The sequence below is a fragment of the Crotalus tigris genome, unplaced genomic scaffold (assembly GCF_016545835.1).
Source record: "Crotalus tigris isolate CLP2741 ecotype Arizona unplaced genomic scaffold, ASM1654583v1 scf7180000019380.578012, whole genome shotgun sequence".
Taxonomy (NCBI): domain Eukaryota; kingdom Metazoa; phylum Chordata; class Lepidosauria; order Squamata; family Viperidae; genus Crotalus; species Crotalus tigris.
In genome coordinates this window covers 512,916-531,817 of record NW_024097508.1, presented here as the reverse complement: position 1 = coordinate 531,817, position 18,902 = coordinate 512,916, and the positions used below count along the sequence as shown (strand labels likewise).

General features: G+C 41.4%; 1 protein-coding gene across 3 annotated transcripts in view; it reads left to right on the top strand.

The window, feature by feature from the left end:
- Nucleotides 1-18,902, top strand: part of IKZF2 (IKAROS family zinc finger 2) — a 97,609-nt gene that overhangs the window by 42,291 nt on the left and 36,416 nt on the right. The gene's annotated exons all lie outside the window — the stretch shown is intronic.

The following is an 18,902-nucleotide window of genomic DNA, read 5'->3' as shown; positions in this document are numbered from 1 at the left end:
AGAATAGTGGACTGGACTCAAGCAGAACTAAAAGCAATGGATAGGCAGACCAGAAAAATAATGACAATGAATCATGCCCTTCATCCACGCAGTGACATTGATAGACTTTATCTACCAAGACAAATAGGTGGGCGTGGAATGCTACAAGTACATCAGATGGTTGAAGAAGAAAAAATGGCTTTGGAAGAATATCTGAAGAACAATGATGAAGATGCACTGAAATTAGTATATCAGGAAGGCTTACTAACTACTGGAGAGACCAAACTGGCCTACAAGAAAGACCAAATGAAGAACAGAATAGAGGCATGGGAAGACAAAGCACTACATGGCCAATACATGAAAAAAATAGCTGGGAAAGCAGATAATAATAAAACCTGGCAATGGCTAAGAGCAGGAAAATTGAAGAAAGAGACCGAGGGACTAATTCTGGCTGCACAAGACCAAGCCTTAAGGACAAATGCATACAAAGTCAAAATTGAGAAGACAGCAACAGACAGTAAGTGCCGCCTATGCAAAGAAGCTGAAGAAACAGTGGACCACTTGGTAAGCTGTTGCAAGAAGATTGCACAGACTGATTACAAGCAGCGGCATGACAAAGTAGCAACAATGGTGCATTGGAAGATCTGCAAAAAATATCATTTGCCTGTAAGCAAAAACTGGTGGGATCATAAAATAGAGAAAGTCATAGAAAATGATAAAATTAAACTGCTCTGGGACTTCAGAATTCAAACAGACAAGCACCTGCAACATAACACCCCAGACTTAACAATTGTCGATAAGAAAGACAAAAAAGTCTGGATAGTGGACGTGGCAGTGCCTGGAGATAGCAGAATAGAAGAGAAAGAACTGGAGAAGATAACAAAATACAAAGACCTACAAATAGAAATAGAAAGACTGTGGCAAAAACAAGCAAGGGTAGTACCAATAGTAATAGGCTCCTTGGGTGCAATCCCAAAACAACTGGAGCACCACTTGAACACCATTGGCATTGACAAATTCGCTATTAGTCAATTGCAAAAGGCGGCCTTATTAGGAACTGCTTCCATCCTGCGACGATATCTGTAATACCATCAAACATCCACATCTGCCTATCCCAGGTCCTGGGTAAGGACTCGATAGGTAAACAAAATGCCAAATCCAGTCTGAACATCTGGCTGACTGTGCGATGATCAATAATAATAATAATAATAATAATAATAATAATAATAATAATAATAATAATAATAGCTAGATCACAGCAGTCCAGGGGGAGGGAAATCAATACCCTCCTTTTTCTGTTTTTTGCTCTGGGTGGCCGCCATTTGGTGCCCTTTCTGCCAGTTTATTCAGGCCTACAGACCTGCTCGAGGCCACCACTGAAAATGTTGTCATTTTTTTTCTTTACTGGTGCATATTGCCTGGTCACCTAAGGCCTCCGGGCAGAGCCCAGAGAGTGGCTCCAAATGTGCCTTCGGTACCTTCCTCACCTACCGTGACCATAGACCAGAGAGAATTTTTTTTTATTGGTCAGGTGATCAGGGGAACAGTCTTGGTACTTGTTCCAATCTCGCTCCTGCCAACCACTTGCCTGCCTGAGCTTCTTCTCAGTTGTTTTCTGAGACTGCTCAACAGGATGGAGGGATCCTTGTTGCCTCAGTCCATGAGCACGACCTCTCCACCTCCCAATTACGGCTGCAACACACCTTCTGGCCAGAAGGCGGCAGGCAAGTGCAAAGCGAAGACAAAACATTCACTCAAATGGCGGCCACCGAGATGGAATTACCATTGGGTCCATCAACATCAACCCAGGGTGTGTGGTCCATTCCGGGAACAACGCCACTGCTGGGCTCACCATCTACATCGACCCAACAAACAACATCGACTGCGGGCACAACCCTTGAGTCCACCTCACCACCTGCAGTCACCATGCTCAGAGGTAATGACATAGGGGACATCTGGGCAGACGGACGGCTAGAGGCCTTATTAACCAAAGCGGTGGACTGAGCCCTAACACAGCGCTCTGCCCAACACGATCAGGGGGCCTCCACCTTGGCCATGCCACCCTTTGAACTTCCCACAGAATCCTCAGACATTCAGGAGCCCACCTCCCCAGCCCAGTCCTCCATGAGTGGCTACTCTTCACCACAAGAGGAGGAGCAACCAGAGATTACCATGTCAGAGGATGAGGAACTCCCCCCTGAGCCCCCCTCAGGGGGTTATTTAACCCCAATCTCTTCCTCACGATACTCCATAAGGCCACAGTCACTGTGGACATAGGGACAGACCAGTTCCCTCAGCCGCAGGCGACACCGGCCACCACACCCAGACCTATATTTGTTGAAAAGGTGACAATGCAACACCACATGCCTTGCCCCGCCATTTTCCTGAAAGGGAACAAGAAGCAATGGGACTCTCCTGCTTCCTTCCCATCAGTGAGTGGTACGGACAAAAAATTGTACAGCACAGCCGCAGATCTCAACGACGCCCTAGAAATTCCTAAGGTAGATGAAGCCTGGACCCCCTTGGTCTCCCAGACAGCCATGGCTGGGGACTTAGTGGAGGCTCTTAAGGCAGATGACAAAAAGTGGGAACAAGCCTTTCGCAAAACCCACCAGACAGCGGCATGGGCCATAAAAGCAGCCACCTCGGCCTCCTTTTTTGTCCGGACCACCCTCATGTGGTTACAGCAACTACAAGCCATAGTTCCTATGGAGGACATGCAGACTCACCAGGACCTGGCTAAGATGGTGGCAGCCACGGAATACACTGCAGACGCAATGCTCCAATCGGCCATTTTTTCATCCAGATCCATAGCATCCAACATAATCGCCAGGAGAATGCTATGGCTAAAACACTGGCAGGCCGACACCAAGGCTAAGTGGCACCTAGCGACTGCCCCCTACTCAGGCAGCAGCCTGTTTGGGGAGGCCCTGGCCCCTTATCTTGTAGAGAACAAGGACAAGCGAAAGATCATGGCACACTTAAACAAAAGGTCTGACAAATGCCCCACGCCCTATTGTCGTAGGCAGTCCTTTCGGCAACCGACAACCACGTCTATCAGCCAGACCCCCAAGCCATTCTCTTACAGGCAGGACAGACCGTACAACTGCCCCTACGACATACCGGGCTTCCGGCCCAAGCAACAGAACCAGTCGAAACGACCATTTCGTGGAACGGGTCGTCCGTATCAGAAGACCAAATGACTCCTACACCGACCTACCCATTGGGAGAGGACTAGCCCACTTCTTCCACCAGTGGGAACAGACCTCCACGGACAACTGGGTACTACAAACCATCCAGTCCGGGTTGTCCCTGGAGTTCCTGGTCACACCCCCAGACCGGCTCACCACCTGCTCGGTCTCCAGGGATCCCATCAAACGCAGACTCATGCAGGAGGCCATCCAACACCTGTTGGATATTCACGCCATAGAACCGGTCCCAGAGGCAGAGATTTTACTCTATCCTTTTCGTGGTCCCCAAGATCTCAGGAGGATGGAGGGTAATCCTGGACCTCAAAAATCTCAACCGCTACATAACATACAAAAAATTCAAGATGCAATCTCTTCAGTCCATCCTGGGAAGCATCAGACAAGGAGACTTCCTGGCATTGATAGACCTCACGGAAGCCTATCTTCACATTCCCATTCACCCAAATCACCGCCGGTTTCTATGCTTCTGTTACGGAGGAAAACACTTCCAATACAGGGCCCTCCCCTTCGGCCTGTCCTCAGCACCCAGGGTGTTTACCAAAATACTAGCAGTGGTAGCCGCCAAACTGAGAAAAGTTCCAATACGTGTCCAATGTTACCTAGACGACATCTTAATCCAAGCAACGTCCCCGCAGGCAGCTCAGGCGGATGTAAGGACCGTCATTCGCGTTCTCCAGCTACATGGCTTCTCAGTAAACTTCCAAAAGAGCCAGACAGTTCCCTCACCCAGGCTGCTGCACCTGGGGGCCACGATGGACACAACCAACTGCATGGTCTATCTCTCCCATGAGCAGGTGACCAACATCAGGGAGCTGGCTCGCCGGGTATACAGACAGCGCTCAGTCCCGCTAGTAACTCTCTCCCAATTATTAGGCAAGATGGTATCTTGCATAGCCATAGTGCCCTGGGCCAGGTTTCATCTGCGGGACCTACAGTGGTTTCTGCTCCCATACCAACGGCAGAACACCAGCGCATCGAATCACCTAGTCAGGGTTCCGGCACAAATCCGCAGGGCGCTACACTGGTGGTGCTCTCGGGCTGTGACCAAGGGGTCACTCTTCAAGGAACCAGACAGGGTTACCATCATGACAGACGCCAATCTGTACGGTTGGGGAGCCCATCTGCACTCTCAGTTCGCGCAGGGACATTGGTCCGCCGCGGACCTGAGGAACAACAACTGGCTAGAACTCAGGGCAATCCACCTAGCTCTACAACACTTCAGACACAGAATCAGAGGCCGCCATGTTCTAGTCCTAACAGACAACGTAGCAGCCAAGGCACACATCAACCATCAGGAAGGGACCAGGTCAAAAACCCTCATGACAGAGGTGCGACTCCTATTCAATTTCAGTCTGGAGTCACTAAGAGTGGAACACATATCGGGGGCCAACAACCAACAAGCGGACTTCCTAAGCTGTGCCACAGTGGACCCTTCAGAGTGGGCGCTACACCTGGACCTGTTCCTAGATATCTCCCACAGGTTTGGGCATCCGATCCTCGACCTGTTCACATGGTCAGTCAATGCCCAGCTCCCCAGATTTTACTCCCGCTATTTCAATCCATGGGCAGAGGGGACGGACGCCTTAAGAACTCAGTGGCCCCAAGGCCTACTTTACGCCTTCCCCCACTCCCACTCATACCAGCGGTTATCCGCAAGCTGACACACGAGCGGGCAGAAGTGATCCTAGTGGCACCATACTGTCCAAAGAGACCGTGGTTCACCGACCTGATGAACCTGTCTCTGTCGCCACCGTGGAACATTCCTCCTCGTCAAGTGTCACTACACCAGGGAACCATCCCTCACTCGGAACCCCAATGGTTACAGTTGACCATCTGGCACTTGAGCGCCGGATAATGACGCAGGAACTATTCTCTCCTGGCGCCATTACCATGATTCAAGCGGCACGCCGTCCAGCGACAAATCGCATTTATGATTCCACTTGGAAGAATTTTTGTCTTTGGTGCAGGAAGCGGCAGCTTGACATGCACAAACTCTCCATTCCTCAGATAGTAGACTACCTCTTAGAGGTACTGGACAGAGGTCTCGCCCCCACAACAATCCGCAGACAAGTGGCGGCCCTGTCCACCATCCTCACCTGCACGGACTCGGTCCCCTTAGCTCACCACCCCAGGATTCGCGCCTTTATCAAGGGCACCTATAACACCAGACCTCCCGTGGTTCACAGGTAGCCATCCTGGGAATTACGAGTACTTCACGCTCTCATATGGTCACCCTTCGAACCATTGGTGACCGTTTCCTTACGACACCTGTCACTAAAGGTGGCGTTCCTGATTGCCATTACATCGGCCAGACGAATCTCGGAACTGGCCGCATTGTCAATCAGAAATGACCTATGCATTTTCCACAACGACAGGGTGGTCCTTAGGTTAGATCCCTCCTTCATACCAAAGGTGAATTCGCTTTTTCACAGGACGCAAGAAGTAATTCTCCCAAACTTCTGTCCAAATCCAACACATGACTGGGAGCGGCAATGGCATACGTTGGACGTCCGTAGAGCGTTGCGGCATTACATAAAATGCACGGAACCCTTCCGCAAGTCAGAGGCTCTATTTGTGTCCTTCCAAACAGGCACCTTGGGGCGGAAAGTTTCCGCCGACACCATTGGAAGGTGGATCCAAAACTGTATCGTGGAAGCGTAAAGGTATTGTCGCTGCCGCCCCCAAGTCATCTCACTGCCCATTCCACTCGAAGCGCTGCAACCTCAGCGGCATGGGCTACCCAAGCGTCCATCGAGGAAATTTGCAAGGCTGCGACATGGTCTTCGCCTTCCCCGTTTGTACGCCACTACAAAATCGACCGCTTTGCTTTGGCAGACACTTCCTTTGGTAGGAGGGTCCTCCAGCAAGTGGTCTCAGAGATCAATCTACTGGCCTTATCTGACTCCCACCCCTCGGGACAGTGAGGCTTTGGTACGTCCCATTGGTGGATTATTCATCTCCTGTACTGGAGAAGGGGCGTTGGTCTTACCTGAACGCCTTTTCTCAGTACAGAGATGGAGAATCCACACCTATCCCAAGGTCAGCAGGCCATTATTAGGGAACTGAGAGCCAATACCTCGTCAACATTCAGCCAATTCGCCCTCGTTAAGAATGGATGCTACAGGAAGAGGGGGCGTGTCAAGTTTTGGCTACTTGGTCTCAAGAGCAAGCAGACAGAGAAAACCCATTGGTGGATTCTCCATCTCCGTACTGAGAAAAGGCATTCAGGTAAGACCAACACCTGTTCTCTGTCTGAGGAAAATACTATCCTGTTCTGTTGAGAATCTGCCTTTGAATTTTTAATTTACATTATCTTCAACTTCAGGATACTCTCAATTAATTTTACTCCATCTGAAGACAATTCTGTAAAAGTTGCCAAATCTAGGGAGCTGCTTTTTGTGATATTAAGCTAAAGTTGAGTTAACAATACCGAAATCAGCTCATTTAAGTGGCATAGTGAGTTGATTCATACTATTGCTCATACTATTGCTTCACTTGTTTATTTTTTGATAGATTAAACATACAAAAGTGCTTATATCAACAGATATATTTCAAGTTAATATTTTGTTTGTCGTTTCAAGTTAACACACTTCAAGTAAAGTTGGGAAGTTCTTTTTTTTTTTTAATTGAAAATTTTTTAAAATTTTACAAAAACAAAACAACCCTCCCCCAAACCTCCCCAGCCCTCCCATTCCCTCCCCCGACCTTCCCAGAGCTGAATATAGGCTTAATTGAAATTTCTTCAAAAAATCTTAAAAAAAATATAAACCATGAATAAATCTAAATACATTAATTGAACAAATTGTAAAATAATTAACAATAATATATATATATATAAAAACATAAATATCAAAAGAAAAATACTTGAAAGGAAAAAGAATAAAGAAAAAGAAAAAAGAAAAAGATAAAAGAAAGTATAATAAAAATAAAAGATAAAAATAAAAAAAATAAAGTCTATAAAATATTTTAAATTTTAAATATAAGTTATTGAAAAACTAAATAATATTTTTTTATATCCAACTTATATTGTATAAAATCTATCCATTTTTTCCATACCGCAAAATACTTCTCTTGCGATTGATCCTTCAAAAAAGCCGTTTTTGCCATTTCCGCCAAATAAGAAACTTTAAAAAACCACTCTTGCAAAGTATGCAAAGATTCCTTCTTCCAACATTGCCCTACTAACAACCTTGCGGCTGTAATTAAATTTAACATCAATGTGGTCTCTTTAGTATCACAATCAGTAACAATACCTAACAAAAACAATTGTGGGGTAAATTTTACCTTCCTTCTAAAAATTCTTTGAATATTCCACCATATCTTAATCCAAAAAGCTTTTATATTTTTACACGACCACCAGATATGATAGTAAGTAGCATCCAAACATCCGCATCTCCAACATTTAGGCTGTAGGTCAGGATACATGCGAGACACTTTTTGTGGATCAAGGTGCCATCTGTAAAACATTTTGTAAAAATTCTCCCTTAAATTTTGGGCTTGTGTAAATTTGACATTCCTCACCCAAATAATTTCCCAGGTGTCTAGTAGAACTAATTCACCAAAATTTTGTGCCCATTTAATCATACATTCTTTGACTAATTCTGCTTCTGAATCCAATTCTACTAGCACCCCATAAATTCTCTTAATGTGAGTTCATCTTTGATCTTTTATTTGTTTTAACAAGTTTTCATCTTCTCTAAGCAAACCCACATTATGATCTATCTTCCACCTATCCACTATTTGTCTATACTGAAACCATGAGTAAATAATATTTTCTTGTGTTAAATCTTCCAAAGATTTTAACTGCCAATTTTTACCATCCCATCTAAGTAATTGTACGTAAGAAACACTATCCATCTTAACTCCTCTCCTTATCCCTTCTATCGCATGCCATGGTATAGCCCATAATGGAATTTTAAAATCACTTCTATAATATTTCCTCTAAACCCGAAGTAAAGAAGTCCTTATAATATGAGATTTAAAAACCCTATCGACCTTTTTATTAAAAATTAAATAGGCATGCCATCCAAAAAGTAAATCCCAACCCTCCAAGAGGAGTATTTCTACATTTGTTAAATTAACCCAATCACTTATTAATGTTAAAACCACAGCCTCATAATACAATTTCAAATTCAGTACCTTGAGTCCACCTCTCTCGCGAATATCTTGTATAATTTTAACTTTTACTCTTGGTTTTTTCCCTGCCCAGATAAATTTATTAATACCTTTCTGCCATTCATCTAAATTAACCTCATTCTTTAAAATAGGTATCATTTGAAATAAAAAAAGAAACTTTGGCAAAACATTCATTTTAATCGCCGCAATTCTTCCCAAAAGAGATAATTGCAACTTCTCCCAATTTTTCAAATCTCTTTGTATATTGACCCACAGCCTTTCATAATTATTTTTATACAATTTTGCATTAGAAACAGATAAAATAACCCCCAAGTATTTCACCTTATTAACAACCTCAAAATCTGTCAGGTTAACCAAAATCTGCTTATCCAGATTAGTCATATTTTTGGGTGATATTTTAGTCTTATTATTATTAATTTTAAAACCCGAAACCCATCCATATTGATGTATCAATTGTAGTAACTCTATTACAGAATAAGTAGGTTGGGATAAGGTAACCACCAAGTCATCCGCAAAGGCCCTTAATTTATATTCTTTTTTATTAACTTCTATCCCTTTTATTTGCTGTGATTCTCGAATTTTAATCAGCAATATTTCCAAAGTTAAAACAAACAGCAAGTTGGGAAGTTCTAAGAGAGTTCTGACTGATGTAAAATGGAACCAGGGCAACGGGTATGAAATTTGCATATTCAAGTTATCAAAATGAAGTAAATCACTGTTGGTTGTTTAGAACAAAACAAATGGATCCAGAATAATTTAAAATGCAAGATAGTTAAAGGAAGAGACAAATAAAAGGATCAGCGCTGAGCTCCAGCTGGAGCCTGGCGCTGATCCTGGCGCTTCCGCTGAGCCCTGACAGCCCTGCAGCTCCAGCCATCTCTCGCTCAGGCTTGTGCGGTGCTGCCACTGGTTCAGCTCATTCCCCTCCCCCGCTACCACTTTTCTAGGATGGTCACGTACCACCTGCCAGGTGCCAATGTACCACAGGTGGTACCCGTACCACTGGTTGAAAAGCACTGCCCTAGGATTAACATTGGTAAGTTAAAGTTCTTAAATGTAATCAATTTTTTTTTAAGTATCAGTCCTGAATCTGTCCTAATGATGCTCTTAAAGCCACCAGGAATCATATGATTTTGGCACTATATAGTCAGCTTGGGCTGGTGTTTAAGTTCTAGTCCTGCCTTAGGCATGAAAGCCAGCTGGGCAAGTCTCAGTAACTCAGACCAACTCATCTCACAGGATTGTTGTTGTGGGGAAAATAGGGAGAAGGAAGGAGTATTAGGCCTGCTCACCATCTTGAATTATTTAGAAAAATAATAAAGGTGGATACAGAAATAATAGAGGTTTTATTGTGCACAAAAATCAAAGAGGTTTTGTCCTGTGGATTTCTTACTTTGTTTGATTTCAGACATTTGACACCCCAAATGCAGGGCCTTATTTCCCTTCTTTTTTTTGTGAAGGTGGCTAATTCAAACAGTTATTAATACAAAAAAATATACACAAAGCTTTTTATTCCAGATTGAAAATAAGAAGAGATATATTATTAATAATTAAAATTATGGTTTCCATAATGCCTATAGATGAGTAGAGGACACATGTAGATACCGGTATTTGTGGGAAAAAGTGACTTACTTAAGGGGTAGAATAAAATACAACTATACTGTGGGAAATGTATAAATTGCAAGGAAAGAAATTCTCAAGGATTTCTATGAGATGTAAACATTAACTAAATGTATCCATGAGTTTTTGACTGAAGAAAAACAAACATCACTGGAAGTTGCGAAGAAACATACACAAGTAGTTTTAGAGCACTTGTTTCATGTGGCTACATGATCGTCATATTCTCTGAAGTGATTTGAAAATGAGTATGCCAGAGCCCAAGGTTGATTTCTTTCAAGCTCTTTTAAAATACTGATTTTTTTTTAGAAGAAACTTCTCACTATTAACCCACCAAACATTTTTCTTTTGGAATTTTTGTAATGAGAAAGCAGTGTAAAAAAAAACATTAAATAAATGATATATTACTAAAGCAGCAAAACTCAGAAACATAAAGCAACTATTAAAGAAACTTAGTATCATCCAGGAGACAAAATCATGACATTTCTGATCAGCTATTTATAGATTATTGGTGTTCTTTCAAGTATCTAATGGAAATTAAAGCATTCTTTTTTTTTTATTAAAAGTTTTACAATTTTACAATAATATCCCTCTCCCACTACCTCCCAACCCTCCCAAAAACCCTCCCCCCCTCTTCCCAGAGCTGAATATAGGGTTAACAAGAACTAAAAATACAAAACATTTAAACTTAAGTAAACCTAAAACAAAAATTACATTAAAAAAAAATCCAATATATATATATAATAATAAAGTCCAATATATATATATAATAAAAAATACTTACTGTCTTAAACTTTAAACTTTAAACATAAATTATTCAAAAGCTAAATAATATCTTTTAATATCATACTTATACTGTATAAAGTTTATCCATCTTTTCCACACCAAGAGGTATTTCTCTTGCGATTAATCTTTCAAATAAGCAGAAATTTTTGCCATTTCAGATAAATAAGAAACTTTAAAAAACCATTCCTCCAAAGTAGGCAAAAATTCCTGCTTCCAATATTGTCCTATCAACAACCTTGCCGCTGTAATTAGATTTTTATCATTACAATCAACAATAATACCTAACAAAAACAATTGTGGAGTAAATTTTATCCTTCTCTTAAAAAATTTTTGAATATTCCACCATATCTTTATCCAAAAAGCTTTTATACTTTTGCATGACCACCAAATATGATAATACGTTGCGTCCAAACAACCACATCTCCAACATTTAGGTTGCAAATTTGAATACATACGAGACATCTTTTGTGGATCAAGGTGCCATCTATAAAACATTTTATAAAAATTTTCCCGTAAATTTTGAGCTTGTGTGAATTTAACATTCCTCACCCAAATTATCTCCCATGTTTCTAATAAAACCGGCTCATCAAAATTTTGAGCCCATTTAACCATACAATCTTTAACTAATTCTGTTTCTGAATCCATCTCCACTAATACATCATAAATTCTTTTTATATGAGATCGACTTTGATCTTTAATTTATTTCCACAAATTTTCATCCTCTCTAATCAAACCCACTTTATAATCTATCTTCCACCTTTCCAATAATTGTCTATACTGAAACCACGAATAAATAATATTTTCTTGTGCTAATTCATCTATATGTTTTAATTGCCAATTCTTCCCATCCCAATTAAGTAATTGTTTATAAGAAATACTGTCCATCTTCACTCCTTTCCTTATTCCTTCTATTGCATGCCCTGGGATAGCCCATAATGGAATTCTTGAATCTATTCTACAATATTTCTTCCAAACTCGAAGTAAAGAAATTCTTAAAATATGAGACTTAAAAGCCCTATCCACCTTCTTATTATAAATTAAATAGGCATGCCATCCATATAATAAATCCCACTCCTCCAAAAGGAGTATATCTACATTTGTTAAATTAATCCAATCACTAACCAGTGTTAAAACCACAGAATCATAATACAATTTGAAATTTGGTACCTTGAGTCAACCTCTCTCTCGTACGTCTTGTATAATTTTAGGAAATTAAAGCATTCTAAAATAAAGAAATACTGCTAGGAATATAGTTTGGCATTGCTATTGCTGCATACAAGGCCAGATGCAAGAAGGACAGGTTCTTCAAAGTGGAAATTTGTCAGGCTTGAGGCAGCTTTTTTTCCACAGAAAATATGAAGATATTTGAGCTACAAGACAGACTAAGATGAACTTCAGGATCTCTGAAAGTAATTAGTGGGAAGTATGCTCCCCCACAGCACATAAGAAACTCACATAACAGCCTATGGGCATGAAACCTCATAGGTACTAAGAATGCTTTTCCCAGTGTGACCTAGAAGTTCATAAATTCTGAGTTCATAATGTATGGGACATCTACAGTATAGAAAGCATTCTTTTAACTGTCTTTTAAAATCTTCTATTAAAAGGATCAAGGATAACTCATACAAATTTTCTTCACATTCTGTTTTATAGTCTTGGTGAACATGTCACGTATGAACGCATAGCTCTTATATATTCCCTACTTTAAAATATAATAAGAAACTGTAGTATTAGGGGTTTCATTTGCTATAGTTAAGACAATCACATATATTTTATTTATGTGCACATAGTAAATAAGTTGTAATAGTGCTAAGTCAATTTTTAACATAAAATTGCTCTTAATTTTCCTATAGCTGCGTCCTACATTCTTTCCCTCACTCTGGGAAAATCGGTGAGTGCCTAGAGAAGATTTTGATGTGGTTACATTGGTAACAGGCTCTCCTTTTCACAGTCCCAGCCTCTGGCTTGCTTCAGTGTGAGCTGAACAAGTGTGAGCTCTTCCTGTCATTCTGATGGTCAGGACCACTTCAAGAGTTCTTCATTTACTTTTTGCATTTGGTTTTGGCCTTCCTGTTTTGAATTTTCAGCAGAACCAATGACTTGCAAACTAACGGACAGCACAAATATCTAGGGATACCTCCAAGAATCATTTCCAGTGACAGGAGTGAACAAGAGATTCAAACTCCAGTTATGCAACAATACACTCCTGTTGGCCACAAATTTCCCTAGAAGGAAAATTGTTGTGGATAGGCTGCAGTTGGCCCAGGTTGTCCTATTAATTGAACATGGTTCATCTGCCAAAATTCCAGCCACCAAGTGTTCCAGCTGCAAAGAGGGACTCAGAATAACAGAATAACAGAGTTGGAAGGGACCTTGGAGGTCTTCTAGTCCAACCTCCTGCTCAAGCAGGAAGCCCTATACCATTTCAGACAAAAGGATTAAGCAAATGTGGTAGACATCCAAGGGAGGGTGTACCCACAGCCCAACACTCCACCGATCTCCAGAGGACGTACAAGGTGCTTTGGCAAAGTTCACTGTGGCTACAATCCACCTGAATCTCCTTCCCTCACTGAGGCCAATGCATCCCCTCCCTGGAATCTGGTCAGTGATTTACAATGGGTGTTAAAAATTACTGCAAAAAGCTGAAGGGTTTATTTTTAAGATGAATGTGGACAATTGATCCAAATGATCTGCAGGGCTACAAAAAGGCTTTTAAATATGATTCTTAATTTTTAAAAGAAATGGGAAATGAATAAATAAATGCAAAAATTCAGTTTGAAACTAAAATGATATTTTCAGCAAATGGGAATAAATACATCCTGTATAACCATCCTGTCTTTAGCTCTGTACCTCTCTTCAAGTGGGATCAATTATTTTTTTCAAGTTTGAAGCACTGAATCTCCTTTTAAAGCATTTCAGGATTAGTGTAGAAGGAAGGTTTGAACTTAGACTATGATCTAGTGCAGTGGTTCTCAACTTTTTAAATGCCGCAACCCCCAACCGGTCGTAAGTCAAGGACTACTCAACTGGTCGTAAGTCGAGGACTACTCAACTGGTGCAGCACCATTTGCAGAATGGGACTTTTGGCGGGCTCAGCAGGGCAGAGACAGCCTGGACATTTCCCATTGGCTTTTGAAAGCCAATAGAATTAGACTCTATTCAAGAGAGTCTATTCTATTGGCTTTCAAAAGCCAATAGAATAAAAGGGAGTAGCACAGCTAAGGAAAAGGGGAAAAAAATGGCGGACTGTGTTGTTTGGCAACCCCCGTGAAATGGTTGTTCGATCCCAAATGGGGTCCTGGCCCACAGGTTGAGAACCACTAATCTAGTGGGAGCATCTCTTGCAGGACTCCTCCCAGTTGAAATCACTCCGAAACCTCTGCAAGGAATCTTTCCAGAGGATCATGCCCAACATCACTGAGTAATATAAACAGGAATTCACAGCCAGAAAGTTGCAAACTTCAACTGGCCAATAGAACTTCAATTTGGGATAATTATCTGAACCTTTGAAAAACTCCAATTCTGCCTCTTGTATAAATACATAAAACAAGAACTTGGAACCTCGCTAGTGCTGAAAAACAAGAAATAGGCATTTCTCTGATCAGACAGTCTTTACATTATATTTCCTTAAGAAGGAGCTCAGCAAAGGAGGACTTCTTCCAAATTTGCCAGATTTGACTGGATTGCACCTCCTACAGGAATGCTAAAGGGGAAAAGCCGAGGGAGTCTATTGACCGGTATAAACAGAAAACAAAAGAAAACATTTGCAGCTTCAGTTGTAAAGAACAAAGTTTGGACAAAGGAACAAATAAGTTCCTCTAAGACTCATCTGGAACAACTGACATTAGAAAGAAAGAAAGAAAAATTCTTAGAAAAAAAAAGAAAAATCTGATTCAGTAAGTTAAAAGGAAATTTGGAAGACTGAAATGCAAAGGGTCCCCCCCCTTTTTTTTTTTTTTGTAAATTATGGTGCGAATCTCCCTCTCTAATTCAGTATAGCAATCAACTGCTTGTGCCCAGACTCTGAAGAAGCTCTGGGGGAAACTGCAGAGGAGAAGATCCCTCTGAAAGCTGCTTCAATTTCCCAGCATCCAAAGGACTTCCCAGTTTTCAAGGCTTTCCAGGAAAGAAGTAAGAAAGGCCATTTACTTTGGTGTGCTTGATTTCCATGTTGAGGGTGGGAGAAGGCAGCAATTGCAGAGAAGCCATCAGAGCTGCCGAGTCCACCTTCACTCCAGCAGGCATCTCAAGTCATCACATCTCCTGCCTCTGCTTATTTCAGCACAATAGATGACGATGATGGGTGGGAGAGAGAGAGAGAGACAGATAGACAGACTTTATCTACTTTATTCCCTGTTCCCCACAATGAGTGCTGAAGAGGTGGCTGCTTTCTTCTGCCTTTCCTCTCCTCTCAATTAGCTGGTTACAACTATATATCTGGACTTTGAGCAGATCATCTCAACTTTTCTGGCTAAAATAGCAAAAGCCATGGGGGGGGGGGCTCCTGAGCACAACAGAGGAATTCAGATTATCAGAAAATCTAGTTTCCTTTCAAGAGTCCCACTATCATTAAGCCTTCCCACCATGATCCCCAAACTTTGGCCTGCATCAAACTATTCTGCAAGACTCAGAATAACCCTGCTTCCCAGGGGACTGTCACTCATTCCATGAGAAATACAACCATCTTGGTAGTTCTCAACACTAATGCCATCCTAGGGGACAACAGTTGCCATGTGTCTTCCATATATTCTTAATATAAAACACTATCAAATTAACTCTTATGCCTCATCTGAAGCATCTTTCAGCATGAAGATGCTACAGAACATATTTGTAGAAAGGGATGGAGATAAAATTTCACTGCCAGGCGATAGCTCTGGTATCTTCCAGTTGGCATCCTGATTTGCTGTAGAAAAAGAATTATTATTATGAAGATTATTTTTCTACCATAGATTCAGCTCATTCAACCAATCCAAGAATAATCAAGAAAAAATTCTGAGATTATTCTCTGGGGCTCTTTCAGTATTGTTATCTTGTATGGAGTTTTATGTATCCCATCTGTATTGCTTCTTTCTCAAGTTCTAGTTCCCTGAGCAATCTTTCTGGTTTAGCCTTTCAAGACAAAGCAAGGAATTATCTTCTCCTGCAGATATCAGAATGCCAGAAACTGTACTTCTGAAACAAGTGGGGGGAAGTTTGCTGTACTTCTGAAACAAGTGGGGGGAAGGAGATTCCTACCTCAGAATGTACTCCTCTGCTGTAGGAAATGAGTCTTTGTGGTAAGTCTAGTATGACATTATGCAATAGTTCCCAGATCTACTGTTACAGACAGCTTCATTTTTAATTTTCACTTCTCTAAGTCAAATTCAGAGATCTCCAAATGATTTGTCTGAACTATTTCTACTTTCCACTATTGTGGATCAGAACTGAAAAATTTTCTCATCTGAAAACTGCTCTGTGTCCATTTATATACTGGGAAGAAGATAATTACATTTATAATGTCTGTAACTGCCTCCAACTTTTAGATACACATGTTATTGTTTAATAATGCTACCAATATAGATGCTGCATTGATATAAAAGTTTAAAGTGACAGTATTGTAGAAATAGTTCCCCAATAAAAGGAGGAAGGCCAACATATATTTTAAGGAGCTATGGGTGCTTGTTGAATAGTGTTGTGCAATTCTCCAATAGGATTAAAGGTTAAAGGTATACCCATATTGTTTTCTGTGAACTTTCTTACACTTCCTTGTATGTCAGACAAAGGCTATTTCTACATTAATTATTTAATAACAGTTGAGTGAGTCATACTTTGGTGAAGAAAACTGGTTTATAAAGTTGACATTAAATAAATAACTACTTTTGGAAGAGATTATTATCTGTTTCCCAATACAGACTTCTGCCGGTACATATGAGTGTACTTCTGGTTTCCCTTTCAGGGGATTATTACTTGATATGATGGGAGGGATCAGTAGCTTAGTTGAAAATAAGATAGGGCTTTGCAATTATGATGTCAAACCTCCTGAGAGGAGAAACTCCACAATCAAAACCAGAAGAAGACAATATAACATACATACTTATATTGTTGCCACAAAAATTGTAACTTTGGACAAATCTGGGTGGCACATGATGAGGCATCCAGGTTGGAAGGCACTTATCCAATTACTGAAGAACAACAGCAACATTTGACAGATAGAATTGGACACTCCCAGACCAAAACTACAAGGAAGCCAGTGCCAATAATGAAAGAGGAGTTGCCCCTTTCACCAGACTACATAACGCTGGAACATGGAATGGGAGAATCATAAACCAAGGCAAACGTGAAATTGTGAGTTGAAAAAAAGAATAGAAAGCAAAAGAGTTGCCTGCCAGATTGATTTGGCCTTGTGTGAGGTGGAGTCCCTCTGCCAAGCAGCTATTTCACAAGCCAATGCTATGCCACATCAAACGAAGGATAGCATCGAGATCACAATAGGTGATAGTACTGCTCTATACTGCACTAGTGAGGCCACACTTGGAATACTGTATCCATTTCTGGTCACCATGATTCAAACAAAATGCTGAGACCCAATAAAGGGTGCAAAGAAGAAGGACAAAGATCATAAGGAGTCTGGAGGCTAAACTGTAAGATTAACTGTTAAGGGAACTAGATATGTCTGACTTAATGAACACAAGGATCAGGGGTGACAAGATAGCTGTCACAGAGAAGAGGGGATTGGCTTATTCTCCCAAAACTTTTGAGGAAAAGAAGCAATGCATGGAACTAAGGAAAGATTTCCTGACAACAATGAAAAAGAATCGCTGTCATGGTTCCAATAGATGAGACCAATTAAAGCAGAACTCTGAGGCTTGAGTTTTCCTCTAAGAACATGTTTATTGGATATAAAATATCAGCATGGTCAAAAGTGTTGAAGTTACAGGGGGAGCCACATCTTGAAGGCTTCTTGGCTGAGCTCCCGGGCTTGCAGGGTGCCATTCTCTATCGGGACTACGTTGCTGCATAGGACTTGATGCTGAGGCTGGTTGAGGTAGTGGTGAAGTAGCACGAGCCATCGCGATGGGGCTTGGCCTTCGCTTAGGAAGGGTGTGTGTAAAAGACCTTCTGTGTTCTCTTCCCCTGGAGATCAGCTGGTGAGCAACAGGTTCCACTTCCCCAACCTCAAGCCGGTCGAACTTCTCTCTCAGTTTCTCAACAGAGTGGCTGTGGATGGCCACCAGCTACTTCCATTCCCCCGAGTCATCCCATCCAGCAGGTCATTTCACTTTTCTCAGCTGTGTGATAAAATCAGAGGGAACTCTGTCTCAGCAGCTTTAGGGGTGCTTCATCTCTGGGAGGTGATCTCAGGTCGATCAAGCTCTCCCAGGGTTCAGGCTGCCTCCAGCTGCCCCAGTCCCTCCAAAGGGACTGGATCTTTGACCAAGCGGCCAAGGCCCTACTTTCCATCTGAGCAGTAGCCTATGCTCTGGCAGCCAACACCGCGCTAAGGCCTGAGGACACCTCTCCTCTCTTCTCCATCTCAGATTCTTCCCTGAGTCTTTGTTGTCGTCCTACAGGTGTTAGGTAGGCGACTGGGACTCAGGACCCCAATTATTTTTCAGGAATCTTGGTTTAATTGGTCTCATCTATCGGAACCATGACAATCATCTTGTGCCAAGATGGGTGCCAAACAAATTTAATACATTTAAAAAAAAAATCAGTGGAACAGTTTTCCTCCTGGAGTTATGGGTACTACATTGTTGGAGGTTTTCAAAAAAAAAAAATGGACATCCATTTGTCTGGGATTGTATAAGGTCTCCTGCCTTGGGTAGGGGTTGGACTAGAAGACTTCCAGGATCCCTTCCAGCTCTATGATTCATGTTTCTATATGAAAGCAATTAACTTTTTGCCAACATCTTCAAGCATATGAATGGAGGCTTACACCTAAATATTTCTATTTCTGAATTGGTGTCAAAAATATAGGTTGAAGTTAAAAAATTGAAAGGTGCAATTGTAAAGCAAGTTTTGACCTGTAGGATATACAGTTAGGATATAGCATCTGTGAAAGGAACAGGTTTATTATACTTAATGTGGAAGTGATTGTGAGGAGCAATGGAAAAAGGCAAGAGACATTGTAATAACTGAAGGGGGATTGTTTTTTGAAAAAATAAGATCCAGGTGGCCTTCTGAATAAGTTACCGT